This window comes from Equus przewalskii, chromosome 3 (assembly GCF_037783145.1).
Source record: "Equus przewalskii isolate Varuska chromosome 3, EquPr2, whole genome shotgun sequence".
In the NCBI taxonomy this organism is placed as follows: domain Eukaryota; kingdom Metazoa; phylum Chordata; class Mammalia; order Perissodactyla; family Equidae; genus Equus; species Equus przewalskii.
The window spans coordinates 64,293,655-64,306,988 of NC_091833.1; positions in this window are offsets into that span (position 1 = coordinate 64,293,655).

Sequence of the window (13,334 nt, forward strand, 5' to 3'; positions counted from 1 at the left end):
GAGAGATGGGGCTTTAAGTGGATTTGAAGAAGGTATCTGATTAATGGGACAGAGAATAGCATGGTAAAAGGAATGATGGTGAAAGGAGCCACGGAACGTAAGTGCTGAAGGGCGTGGAAGGGAAGCAACTTTGTTCATGTTCTCACAGGCTTTCATAAACACATTCGTTAATTTTTTTATTCAGTCAGTTCATTCTATCAACTCATCATTTAGCATATATTCACTGTATGTTCTCCTACCATTGTTTCAGTCCCTGGGAAGAAAAGAGTGAATGGAAGAGGGACAAAAATTCCCGCCCTCATGGAGCTTACATTTTGGTAGGGGAAGCATTAAACATTCAAGCAGCCTCATTGTGTGGGAGGGAGCCCCTGACACTGGGGGATCCACTTTCGCCTGGGCATTATTTTCAGTGGATGTCGAGGGGGAGGAGCTTTCTTTAACATTTATTTTTCTTTTTGGTGGAGGCAGAGCTGAATTGTATGCTGCTGTTGCTCCTGGCCTTAGGTGAGGAGACTTGTGTTCTTTCTGCAGCCGAGAGTGTGGTGCTAGCAAATAGCTCATTGGAATTGAATCACTGTTTGTGACTGTCTGAGCTTCGGGTGATTCAGGGAACTGACGGTGCAGTTATGGGTCCAGCTCCACGTGGGAAGGGACACGCCCTAGCTTGGAACTGAGCAGTCCATGGGATTTGACCCAAACAAACAAGAGAAATTAAGAAGGCTGAGTAATTTCTTAGACGAAAAATTTTAAGTCTGAAAGCAGCTAACTTGCAATAATATAATTATGGAGTTGGGTGTCAAGAAATGCATACTATAAAAGGGAAAAAATTCCTAAATCCCAAAACTGAGAGACATCAGCAAAAAAACCCTACAAAAACCCACAACAACCTGTGAGGTAATCTCTTTTTCTGAAATGACTTAGGTTATCAGGACTCATTAAAGTGTTTCACGAACTACAGGTGACATCTCTTGGTGTGTAGGTCTACACATTTCTTGGTCTTGTCTATTGGTTTTAGCTTTAAGTCTGTTTGGATTATAGGCCCTTTTGAGAATCTGATTGAGTCTACAAACCATCTCCTCAGAAGAATGCACGTATGCCCACGAACACAATGTATAGCAGACAACTTCAGAGGTTTCATGGGTCTCCTGAGAGCCCAACTGTGAAGACCGGGTGAAGAGTCTCTGGTTTAGAAGAATCTTGGTGGAAACCTCTCATGATTTGTGTGATCTCTGAACTTTCTAGGATTTCTCAAGCCAAGTAATGTACCCTCTCCCCACCTCCATTGTACCTAATGGGTATGGGAAGATCTGGAATTACCCAGACCCAAGGTACTCTGTTCGTGAATTCCAGCCTAAGAGGACCTGTTTGGCAATAAAAGGATAAGGCAGACTGGAAACCTCTCTTTCCTTCCACCACTTGCTAATTCAATTACAACGTTAAAAGGATTCGAGATACGTGATTGATATTAATTACAGTGATAGATTGAATAAATTAAGTAAATTAATAATTGGTAAAATTAAAAAGCAAAATTAATAACTTCGGTTAGCATTCCCCAATGCATGGTAATTCCAATGACACCTATTAAATGTAGACCTAAATCGTGTCAGGCCAGGCATTGTACTAGATGCTAGGGTGCAAAAGTGCGTAAGGCAGAATCTCTGCTTACATTCTGTGGGAAATTCAGCAAGTATCCAATCACTGTATAATGTGCAGGTGAAATGGAAGAATGCTCTAGAGGCCAGGAAAGAGCCTCAGTGCATTTTTGTCTTGTTTCTCTGCACTTTTTCATGGTATTCCATCTCCCCAGAGTCCTCCCTTTTGTCTCTGGCCGCCAGTGTTCTATTCATCCTTAAAGATCCTGCTTTATGCTACAATCTTCACTTAGTTTTTCTTTCTTCCTCTGATTTGGAGTCAGCCTTTTCCTTCCCTGACACCCTATTGGAATTCGTGACTTTCTTATTTCTTTCATTCTACCTTGGCTGGTGCTACTGTTATTTGTATTCCTGTTTTGAGAGATTAGATTCTAAGGAAGATCCTGTGTCTTGCTCACTTTTGTATTCTCTGTAGCACCCAGCAAAAGATCTTGCATGTGGTAGGTCAATAAATATGAGTTGAATTGCAGTAACACCTGCTTGACTTCGTAAACTTACAAAATTCTTTGAAGACGTTGGCCAGTTTGTGCCACCCCAGAGAAAATTAGAACACGTGCTTGGAAACCCGCAGGAGAGCCGCTTTCCTCAGGAGTGGTTTGGCGAATGCCAGAAGGCATGCACTAAATTAGGTATATCTAAAACGCTACTAAATATTATAAAACTATATAGGTTTTTACCAATCTTTTTGAAGACTAGGTATCAGGAAAATATGTCCGCACATTTTGGCATAGTGGGTTGGCCCTTGGTCATAGGTGGTAAAGTTCTGTATATAACATCATTAAAAACACAGGATATATTATACGAAATTTCCACATTCAACAGAGTTGAGCTCAATAGACTGTGGTCACATCGTACTCTGTTATTGTAAAGAAAAACTCACTCAATTAAAAGTACACACTTTTGGATCTAAAAACATGGGCTTGGTTGTAGGTAATTTTTCAAAATGGGAAAGAATGTCCTGCAAATGGCAATATACAAGGATGCTGAGGGGAGGAGTAAGAAATGCAGTATCAGTGTAAGGGAATAATTCATGCTTTCAGTGTCTGGATGATGGTATGGTGGTTTAGATAAGGTTTTGGAATGGTATTGGGTAGTCTCAGAGTCCATACAATATTGCCAATTGGGTAGTTACTTTTAGTTTTGTAGAAGTAATCAGGAAAATACATGGTTTCGAAGTCAAATAGGAGGTCAGTACATGATTCTGTGGTGCCATCAGGAGATTCTGTGTTTCCACGTTAGATGCAGAGTCAGTGTAAGATGGGGTGCCATCATAGAGAGATGCTTTTGTTTCAAAGTAATTGCTGTAGGTGCCAGTTTCTGGGCTATTGTAGGATGGAGTGGTTTGTTTTACGGTTATAGCAGATGTTAGTGTGGGAATTACGGTCAGAGCCGAGTTGCAGATGTGCTCTGGTGGTGGTGGTAAAAGTTGCTTTAGAAGAAGTGGTAGTAGAGGCGATGAAAGTTACAGTGGGGGTTTGTGTTTGAGGGTGACAGCATGAAAATGAAAATATCCGGATGTGGGTTTGAATAGAAGAGCACAGAAGGAAAAAATTCATTTTAATTAGGTTGAGTTTGTCCAAGTCTTTTGTTGATGTGTAGATTTGGATGAAGTTGGTGTGATCAGATATTTTTTGAGGTGGCTTTGGACAAGATTGACATATATATCTTTTTATGAATAGCAGATTTTAGAAAACATTTTGATAGATGAGATTTTTATTGACTAAAATGTTTTGTAGAAGTTTTTGGACAGCCAGCTCCTGACTGAATAGCTATTTTAAGAGAAGTTTCGGACAGGACAGTTTTTTGCTTAACAGCTGCTCTTGGATGACTCTATGGAAAGATAAGCACTGATGAAATAACTGCTTCTGAATACACGTTAGATGGGTTGGCTCTTTGCTTATTGGTTATTCTTGAATGTGTTTTTGTAGATACAGGTCTTAACTGAACAGCTGTTCCTGGGCCAGTTTTGGATAGGGAAGTATTTTTCAGATGTCGGTTTTGGCAGCTGATTTTGGATGAGTTCTGGATGGTGCAGCTCTTTCTATGTTGACTTGTTTCAGAGGAGTTTGTTGGAGGTAGTTTTTTCGGAATAGTTTCTTTGGACAGGAGAGTTCTTTGCAGATCAGCTTGTCTTGAATATTTGTGTAGAGCCAGGTCCTGGCTATACAGAGCCTCTGCATGAGCTTTGAACAAGGGAGCTCTTTTCTGACAAACTGATTCTGATGACTTTGTGTAGCCTACCTCTTGGATGAACAGCTGTTTTGGGATGAGTTTTGGATGTGGCAGCTCTTCGTTGATTAGCTGATCCCTGATGAATTTATATAGAGCCAAGTCTTGGCTGAACAACCTTTTCTGGATGAGTTTAGGAGGGGGCTATTCTTTGCTCACCAGCTGGTTTTGGAAGAAGTTGAATTTTTTTTTATTCAGATACAATTGACATGTAACATTGTGTAAGTTTAAGGTGTACAACATATTGATTTGATATATTTATACTGCAATATGATTCCCATTGTAGCATTACTTAACACCTCTATTGCATCACATAATTAGGAGGAAGTTGAATTTGATCAGACTTTTTTCGAGATGGAGTTGGCCTGAAAGCAGGTGAATCTTACTGTGCTCTTCATTTGGTTCTAGCTTGCCTTTGCTGACATCACCGGATTGATCAGACAGAAGAGTAAGGATGAAAAACCATCACTGAATCTCAGAAGAGAAACAAGTGGGTAAGCTGACGGTAGTGTTTTTATTTGACTCTTGTTATACTGGGAGATATAAGCTAGCTCTCATTTGTCTATATAGTTTAGTTGTATGAGTTTCTTGATTGTAGACCCCTAGTTAAACACTCCAAATGACTTCCTAATTGTGTTTCCAAATCACCAAATGTGGAGGAGATGCTGAAGTGTCAATTGTTGACTTCTTGGTCAATTGTACGGTCTAGGTAGTTTATGTTAATTGGCTTGAGAACCCGTTGATGTGGAATGGGGAGGAATTTCTTGTCTTTGTCTTGTTTTAGTGGCTAGTTTCCCAATGTGCCTCACCCCCTTACTCTAAGCCCAATCGAGTTCTAGTCTTATGACATTAATTATTCAAAAATATCTGTTGGATGTTTACTATTTTTTCAGAGACTGTGCTAGACAGTGGGGGATTGGGCTAGTGGGTGGTCAATTTCCTACCTCTGATGTAAAATGAGAATAGATGAGGCCTAAGATTCAGTCATGCCGAAGGCCAATGTCTTGAAGTGTATATAGAGGTGGAGAAGTCAAAAGTCTGAGAAGGAGCAGCAATTTAGGAGAAAAACTGGAAGAGGGTGGTTTTACACAGGGCAAAGTAAGAGAGTTTTTCAAGAATGACAAAGTGATCAAAGTGTGGAGAGTTGCTAAGAGGTCAAGTACAGTAATGACTGAAATATGTCCATTTAAATTAGCAACAAGTAAGTCATGGGTGAACTGAGGAATTGGAGTCATGGGGATGAAAGCTGAATTAGAGTAGGTTGAGAAGAGAATGTGAGGTAAAGAAGTGGACACAGGATGGTATGATGTCTCTAGACAACTCAGCCTCTTGAAGACTTTAGCTTTGAGTTGGTAAAGGAAAAATGGTCCTGGAAGGGTCCTGCAGAAATAGAGGCTCTGGGAAGGTAGGATGCTTTTGGATCTAGAGCAAAAATGGAGGGACTGGTCTTTGCCTGGGCCATTGTAATAGGAATAAAGGAGAAGAAGGTGGGAACAGATACTGGTAGATTTGTAGATATGGTGGCAGTAAATTGAAGGAATCAATTTAATGACTTCCCTTTACTCTGTGAAATATTAGGCAAGTTCATTTTCTGAGAGTTGGGGGGGAAGGGAAAGAGACTGAGATTTTAGACTAGAGAACATATAATCCTTTGGAGTGTGAGTGAGCATGTTGACAAGAGACTAGTGGTCTAGGGCAAGCATTTCTAGTAATTCCAGTTGTTCTGCTGTGTGATCATCTCCAGTAACTCTCGGCATCTTGGTTACAGTGATGTTTTTCATTTGTTTGTTTTTCCAGTGGGATGACTTTATTATTATGGACACCTAGCCTGGTGCCGAGGGCAGTCACAGTTTTACGGCAGGTATGGAACTAGCTAGGGATCTTCACTTGGGATTGTCCCTCCTCAAATCTCTTCCTCTTCCCTACCCCTTCCAGCTGAATACCTCACCTGCCTTAACTGAAAAGACATGGAGAAAATAAAAGCGATTATAGGGGAACTCCCTTATCTTCTCAACCTGCCTGTACCTGGACTCATCTTCTTCTTGTTCAGTGGAAGAAGTGTCCTTACTCCTATTAATGGACAAATCCACTTTTGTTCTCAATCCCATTCTGTGTCACTTTCTTAAGGACTTCACTTTTTCATTTAACTTCCCCTCTCTTTTTCTTGTATCATTTCTATCAGCATACCAACATGCCCCACCTTAAGAAATACAACATGACAAAACTCTCTTGACTCTACATCTCTATCCAGCAGCTGCTTTATTTCTTGACTCCTTTCTGTAGGAATTGTTTGCACTTTCTGTTTCTTCACCTCCCATTTCTTCATTTCACAAAGGCTTCCATTCCCACTGTTCCACTGAATCTGCTGTTGCTTAAGGTCACTAACGACCTCCAAGTTGCCAGAACTAAGGAACACTATTTGGTCTTCATCTTATTCAGTCTTTTGGTGGCATTTGTACCATTAACCACTGCCTCTTTCTGGAAATGCTTTCCTTTCCTCTCTAGGCTTCCATGATACCACTCTCCTGGCTTATCTGTTATCTCCCTATCTCCCTGATTGTTCCTTCTGCATTTTCTGTATTGTCTTTAGGAAAGTTAGAGGGCCTCAAGATTTGGTCCCTAAGCTTTCTTTTCTTGTCTTCTCTTTCGTTCTCTTCTCTTTTCATCTCTTCTCCCACCTCTTTCCCTGTGTGACCTCACTCAATTCCATGTGTTTAAATCCAATTCAAATGGTGATAACTCTCAATTTTATATTTTTGCCCAGATTGCTCCTATGAGTTCAAACCTCTATGCCTAATGGCTTACTTGAGATCTCTATCTGCATATCTAATAGTCATCTTGAACACAATATGTTTCACACTGAATACTTGATTGCACTCCATTTTCCTCCCAAATTCATTTTTCCTCAAATCTTCACCATCTTGGTAGATAGCACCATCACCTACACAGTTATCCAGGTCAAGCATCTAGGATTTATACTTTCTTTCACTCTCTTTGGCATGTCCTGTCAGTACTATTACTAAAATATATCCCAAATCTCTCACTTTTTCTCCAATTCCTTTTTCCCCTTCGTTTCATCTAGTTCTGGGTTTTTCAACCTTGGCCCCACTGATGTTACGGACTACATAATGCATTTTTCCAGGGAAATAATCCTGTGCATTGTAGGATGTTTAGCAGCAGCCGTGACCTCTACCCACCAGATGTCAGTAGCATCCCTCCAGTAGTGACAACAAACAATGTCTCCAGATGTTGCTAAATATCTGCTGGTGGGGCAATGTTGTGTCCAGTGAAGAACCTTGATGTAATCTAAGAGACCACTCTCTCTAATGTGAATTGCTGCAGTAACCTACAAACGAATCTCTTTGCTCTTACTCCTGCCTCCGGGTCCCAGGTGCTATTACCTGTGCATGGATTCCTACAGTAGCTTTTCCACTAATCCCCTCTTCCACTCTGATTCCACCCAATCACTATATAAAATGTCAATCAGATAATATCTTGCCCTACGTAAAATCCTTAGTGGCTTTTCAATGAATTTTGAGTGAAATACAAACTCATTATTATGGTCTACAAAATCTTTTTAAAAATTTTAATTTTTTTAGTTAAAAAAATCTGAAAATAATTAAGTTTCTGTTAACCTCATCTGGTACCAGTCTTCCTGTAGTTCACTTTGTTCTTGGCACTTGGGGCTCCATGTCAGAACGTTGCCTTTGCTTTTCCATCTGCCTGAAATCCTTGGCCCTAGATGTTTGCCTGGCTGTTTTTCAATCTTTAGGACTTGGCTTAAGTGTCTTATTTTCAGAGGCCTTTTCTAGAACACGCTAGTACCCAAGGAAGTGCTTTCCATCACATCACCCTGCTTCCTTCCTTCCTAGTACTGACCGTCACTTCTAATGACCTTGTTTATGTACTATTTACTTGTATATGGTGTGCTTCTCCCTGCTAGAATGCAAGTTTAATGAAAGTGAGGACACTGTCTTTTCCACTGCTCTCCTGATGCCTGGCACGTAATAGGCACTTGATAAATATTTATTGAATGAATGAATGGGGTAATTGGTATAGTGGAAAGAGCACTGGCGTATTAGAATCAGACACATTTGCACTTGAATTCTGACTTTGTAACTTACTGGCTGGATATCTCAGGCAAACTAAGCAATATTGCTAATCTTTAAATTCTTTATTTATAAAATAGGCATTTTCATCTTCACCTTATAGATTTGAAGGTTTGCATGGCTATGAACACCTAGCATTATGCTTGACACATAGTAGATACTTAATATGCATTTTCTGTTTGGGATCTGAGACCTAATGCTAAGCTGACAGAACATTGGTATCTGTGGGAAGGACATGTTCACTGAGTCCCTTTTCTTCTGGCTTTAGCAATAAAAGGTCACTTCTTCAAAAAAGGTGGAGAGCTTCTCCCCTCCATCCCCCATCCCTGCTGGTTCTCCATTTCTTATTGCAGGTGTGTGTGTTATAAGCCTGTGTGGGTTACAGACTGTCAGCATCATCAGCCAGTTGTACTGGGGACTCCTGTATTGCATGGGGCTCAGAAATTCACTGGAGAACATACACAGATTAGATAGTATGGGGAGGAGTTTAGATAATACAACCCTGGTCCCCATCCTCTCTCTTGTAGGCTCCTAGCAGAAAATCCTGATGCTTCCGACTTCTTAAGATGCCCTCTTTTGCCCTCTCTTTGTTCACATCCCACTATCCAGATTGGCCCTCAATTCTGTTTGCGTATCAAAAGAGTGTTAAAAGAAGGAGCCGTTCTTTCTGTGAAAGAAATGCTGCTCCTTCTAAGGCTCAAACTGCAGCCAGCTTTAAAGGTAACATATCTTTTGTAATGAATAACATTTGTAATTCAGTAGAGAAATAAAATTAATTGATCAGTCGGTAATGAGTACAGTTCCTAATAGATGCCCAACATTGACATCAAGTAGAGAAAACAGGAAGAAAAACAGTAAAATATCCAAGTGTTCTTCAAGGACTGTTCTGGAAGTTGTCTGACAAAGCAGTGGGGTTTGTTCAGAGACACTGTGAGGATGGTTCCCATTGTCTGTTGTTCAACACAGCTCTTGGTTAAGGCAAAGGACTGTTTACCCCCAGGTGGTTACTGGGTTGATCAGTTGGCCTTGGAAGATGAGGGATCTGAGACCTGCAGTGTTCACTCTGGAGAAGAGAATCTTGCTTCCAAGGTAGTTGATCTTCTGAAACCATGGGGGGATAATGTCTTTTTGTTTTGTTTAAGCCTCTTGCAGATGCTATCCGTACTCTTGTAGCATATCCATGCTCTTCTACATTCTTTGCACGTGCTAATGGATATTAGTAATACAGTTAGCAAGTTAAAGAACGAGATTAACGTACATCCTGCACCACAGCTGCTTAAAATGTGACACAGTGTACTGTTTGCAGTCACTTCTAAACTCCAGAATTTTAGATTTTTTAGATTGTACCTTATAAAGAGAGTCAGTCATACTTCAAACAAAAATAAGCAAATAAAATAGCAAAGCAAGCGAAAAAACAAGCAAGAAAACAAACCAAACCAAAGTAAAGAACCACCCAGACCAGAATCTGCACTTTGGCAAGGTTGCCAGCAGAGGGCGCCTCGGTCGAGGCCATGCTGTGAGACAGAGCGAGCGGATTTTTCTAAGGCCATGAGCACCTCCCCTTGGCTTCTTGTCGAACAGAAATAAAATTCTCTATAGAAAGCAAAAGGAAAACAATAGTGGTCAGCCTATTTGTAAATAAAAAAGATATTAAGGAAAAATAGCTTTTTAAGATACAATTTGGTCATCTTTTTACCAATATTCTCTTAACAGTTTCTGACTCTACGTTTTCTGGAACTCCTTAATTAGAAATTTACTCTATTATTTTTAACCTATTACTCTATTATTTTTAATTCTAGTAGTGGACAGACTTGACCCTAAAAGTCCAAACCAGATAATTTACTAAAAAATTCAAGGATCGTTTACTCACACATGTTTTAGGATTACTGATTTGTTTAGAGACTTTGAACTACAGATTGCTCTTTGCTTTTAAAGCTCAAAAGCCGCAAGAGCAGCTTGCTTAATTTTGTTTTTCAATGCCTCAATATAGAGCCAAATCTCTTCGTGGGAAGGGAATATAACTTAGGTGCCATCATAATGGCGTTAATCTCATGGAAAATGTACGATGAACTAATTGTAATATCTTTCCCTATTCAGCCATTAATTACTTTTTCCACAGGATGCTCCATAAGAAGGGATCCAAATAAGTTTGGGAGAGGCTGCATATTGTAAGTCTTCTTGGAGATTCACAATGTTCCTGAGGGTGCTCAAGGCTCCTGGAAGTCCTAGAATAAATGAATATGTTTCCTCTAACATACCTCAAACTTATTTGATTGGAAAATTTATTTTCATGCAACTACTCTTCTGTGGAATACATTTTGAGAAACACAAAGTACATTATCACCTGAAATTTACTTTTTTGTAAGTCTGTTTGATAGGTTTTTAGCTTAAATCGACTTTTTAGGAGGTTTTAGAAATGACTGAAAGATGAGTCATATTTTTAATGAATCACATTTTTTTAATCAACAAAACCACACTATTTATTTTATTTACAGTTGTAGAACAAACCATCCTAAAACTTTGTAGCTTAAAGCAATAACAATCATTTATTTGTTTATGATTTTGCAATTTGGTTGGGACTTGGTTGGCATAGCTCATCTCTGTTCCATTTGATGAGCACCTAGGTTGCTTCCATGTCTTGGCTATTGTGCATAATGCCACAATGAACACAGGGGTGCAAGTATCTTTATGCTTTTGTGTTTTCAAGTTCTTTGGATAAATACCCAGCAGTGGGATAGCTGGATCATATGGTAGATCTATCCTTAATTTTCTGAGGATACTCCAAACTGCTTTCCATAGTGGCTGCACCAGTTTGCACTGCCACCAGCAGTGAACAAGGGTTCCCTTCTCTCCACACCCTCTCCAACATTTGTTGTTTCCTGTCTTGTTAATTATAGCCATTCTGACCGGAGTGAGGTGATACCTCATTGTAGTTTTGATTTGCATTTCCCTGATAGCTAAGGATGTTGAACATCTTTTCATATGCCTGTTGGCCATCTGTGTAACTTCTTTGGAGAAATCTCTGTTCAGATCTTTTACCCATTTTCTAATTGGATTGTTGGTTTTTTGTTGTTGAGCTGTATGAGTTCTTTGTATATTTTGGCTATTAACCCCTTATCTGATATATGGTTTGCAAATATCTTCTCCCAATTGATAGGTTGTCTTTTCGTTTTGTTGATGGTTTCCTTTGCTGTGCAGAAGCTTTTTAGTTTGATGTAGTCCCATTTGTTCATTTTTTCTTTTGTTTCCCTTGCCTGGTCAGACATGGGACTTGAAAATATGCTGCTCAGACTGATGTCAAAGAGCGTACTGCCTATGTTTTCTTCTAGAAGTCTGATGGTTTCGGGTCTTACATTCAAGTCTTTAATCCATTTTGAGTTGACTTTTGTGCATGGTGTAAGGGAATGGTCTACTTTCATTCTTTTGCATGTGGCTGTCCAGTTTTCCCAACACCATTTATTGAAGAGACTCTCCTTTCTCCATCGCATGCTTTTGGCTCCCTTGTCAAATATTAGCTGTCCTTAAATGTGTGGGTTTACTTCTGGGCTCTCAATTCTGTTCCATTGATCTGTGTGTCTGTTTTTGTGCCAGTACCATGCTGTTTTGGTTACTATGGCTTTGTAGTATATTTTGAAATCAGGGAGTGTGATACTTAATGAATCACATTTTTAAGTGCCATCAAATTCATAGTTCTTTGACTTGATTATATAGAATATATAGATTGATGTAAATATCCTGGACCTTTCCTGAATGTTAACTTTTCTGCATTACATGTTCCTAAAAAAATGCCAAGAAATGTCATGGGGTATGGATGGGTAGAAAGACCAAATGCAGGCATTGTGTCAATCAAGCAGTGTTTTCTTACAGGAGGAAGTCAGTGCAATCAGGATGGCTAGGAGAGAGAGCAGCAACTTTCTCTAAGGTAGATATAAGCCCCCTGACCACTGTCAAAGAAAGATTGCACCAGACAGAGATCAATAGGCAGGGAAGACTTTATTCAAGACTACGGCAACAGGGAGAGGGTGAAGTCAATCCACTGAAGCAAAAGGCAGGAGGGATTTTAAACCACAGAGTGAGCTAGCGGAAAAGTGTTGGAGGACATTGGGGTGGGGTGGGGGGTTTGGTCAATGCGGTTAGGCCATCTGCATTAGTTAATTGGCATTAGGTAGTTAGACTTGTTAGGTAGTCGGGTAGTTGGCTCCTACCCTCCTGCAGAGACTGGGAGATAGGGACACTCTCTTTCTTGATGGTTACTTTTCAAAGGGATGGTTCCCAGGTCCTAGAGAAAAACATTTCCTGGGTTGGAAAACTGGAAAGAGGCTGCAAGATGATTTATGTACTTTTCAAAGTGGCAGAAAGAGAATTGGCAATTTTAAGTTTTCTAAAGAAAATGCTCCAAGTAAAGGGAGGTCAAGGGCTGATCATCAGGGAAAAAACCTGTCTAAGGTTTACTCAAGCTGAGTGGAATGGTAGGGCCACCTTAGCAGGAGCAGAATGTAGAGATGAGAGTAAATTGGTGAGTGAGATTCTTCTCGACCTTCTGGAAGCTTAATCATCTCTCTAGGTCCAGATTTATACTCACATACATGATGTTAAACTCATCCTCCATGTAGATAAATGTCGGGGACCGCCTTACGGGGACCTGGTACAGCCCATCATACTGTGAATTATACATTACTCAATACGACTGCTAAAATAATACACTGACTCTCAGAAATAAGTAAACTTCTCATGCATCCACCTCATCTTTCTAGACTACAACAGCCTGGTCCAAGCACATTTTTAAAGTTACTGGCTATTGAACCAAAACAAAGGTTAATTTTCCAGATGTTTCTAGAAGTCGTGGGTAGCAAGTCCAACGAGCAACTGAGGCACTTACACAGCAAAAGGGTAAAGTAGGAAAGATAATAATAGGTACAGTTTCCCCCTGATATTTTAATCATCATTAGCATCATCATAATCATCACGTTTTCCTCATCGCCATCAAACATATTTATTGATAATTCATAATACATAAAACCTTGCATCATGCACAGGATAGAAAAAAAGCATAAGAGAATCTAGAGCTTTGACGAGTGAAGCTCAAGATAGAAGTTTTCATTCCTTTCTCTTCTCTGAGGATGGCTCAGTGGACTTCTTAATTTCTTTTGAAACAAGTGATCTTTGTTAAGGGTAGGAAAATGCATTTTATTGAACTTCAACTATGAACTTGTTATCACTTAGAAAATTACAGGGGAGGGATAAAATTGAAAGTAGGAAGTTGAATAGATTTTCTGGAAAAAGGGAAGCTTAAGTTGAGACTTGGCTTTGTGAGTCTGATTTCTTTTGACCACAGATGAATAAG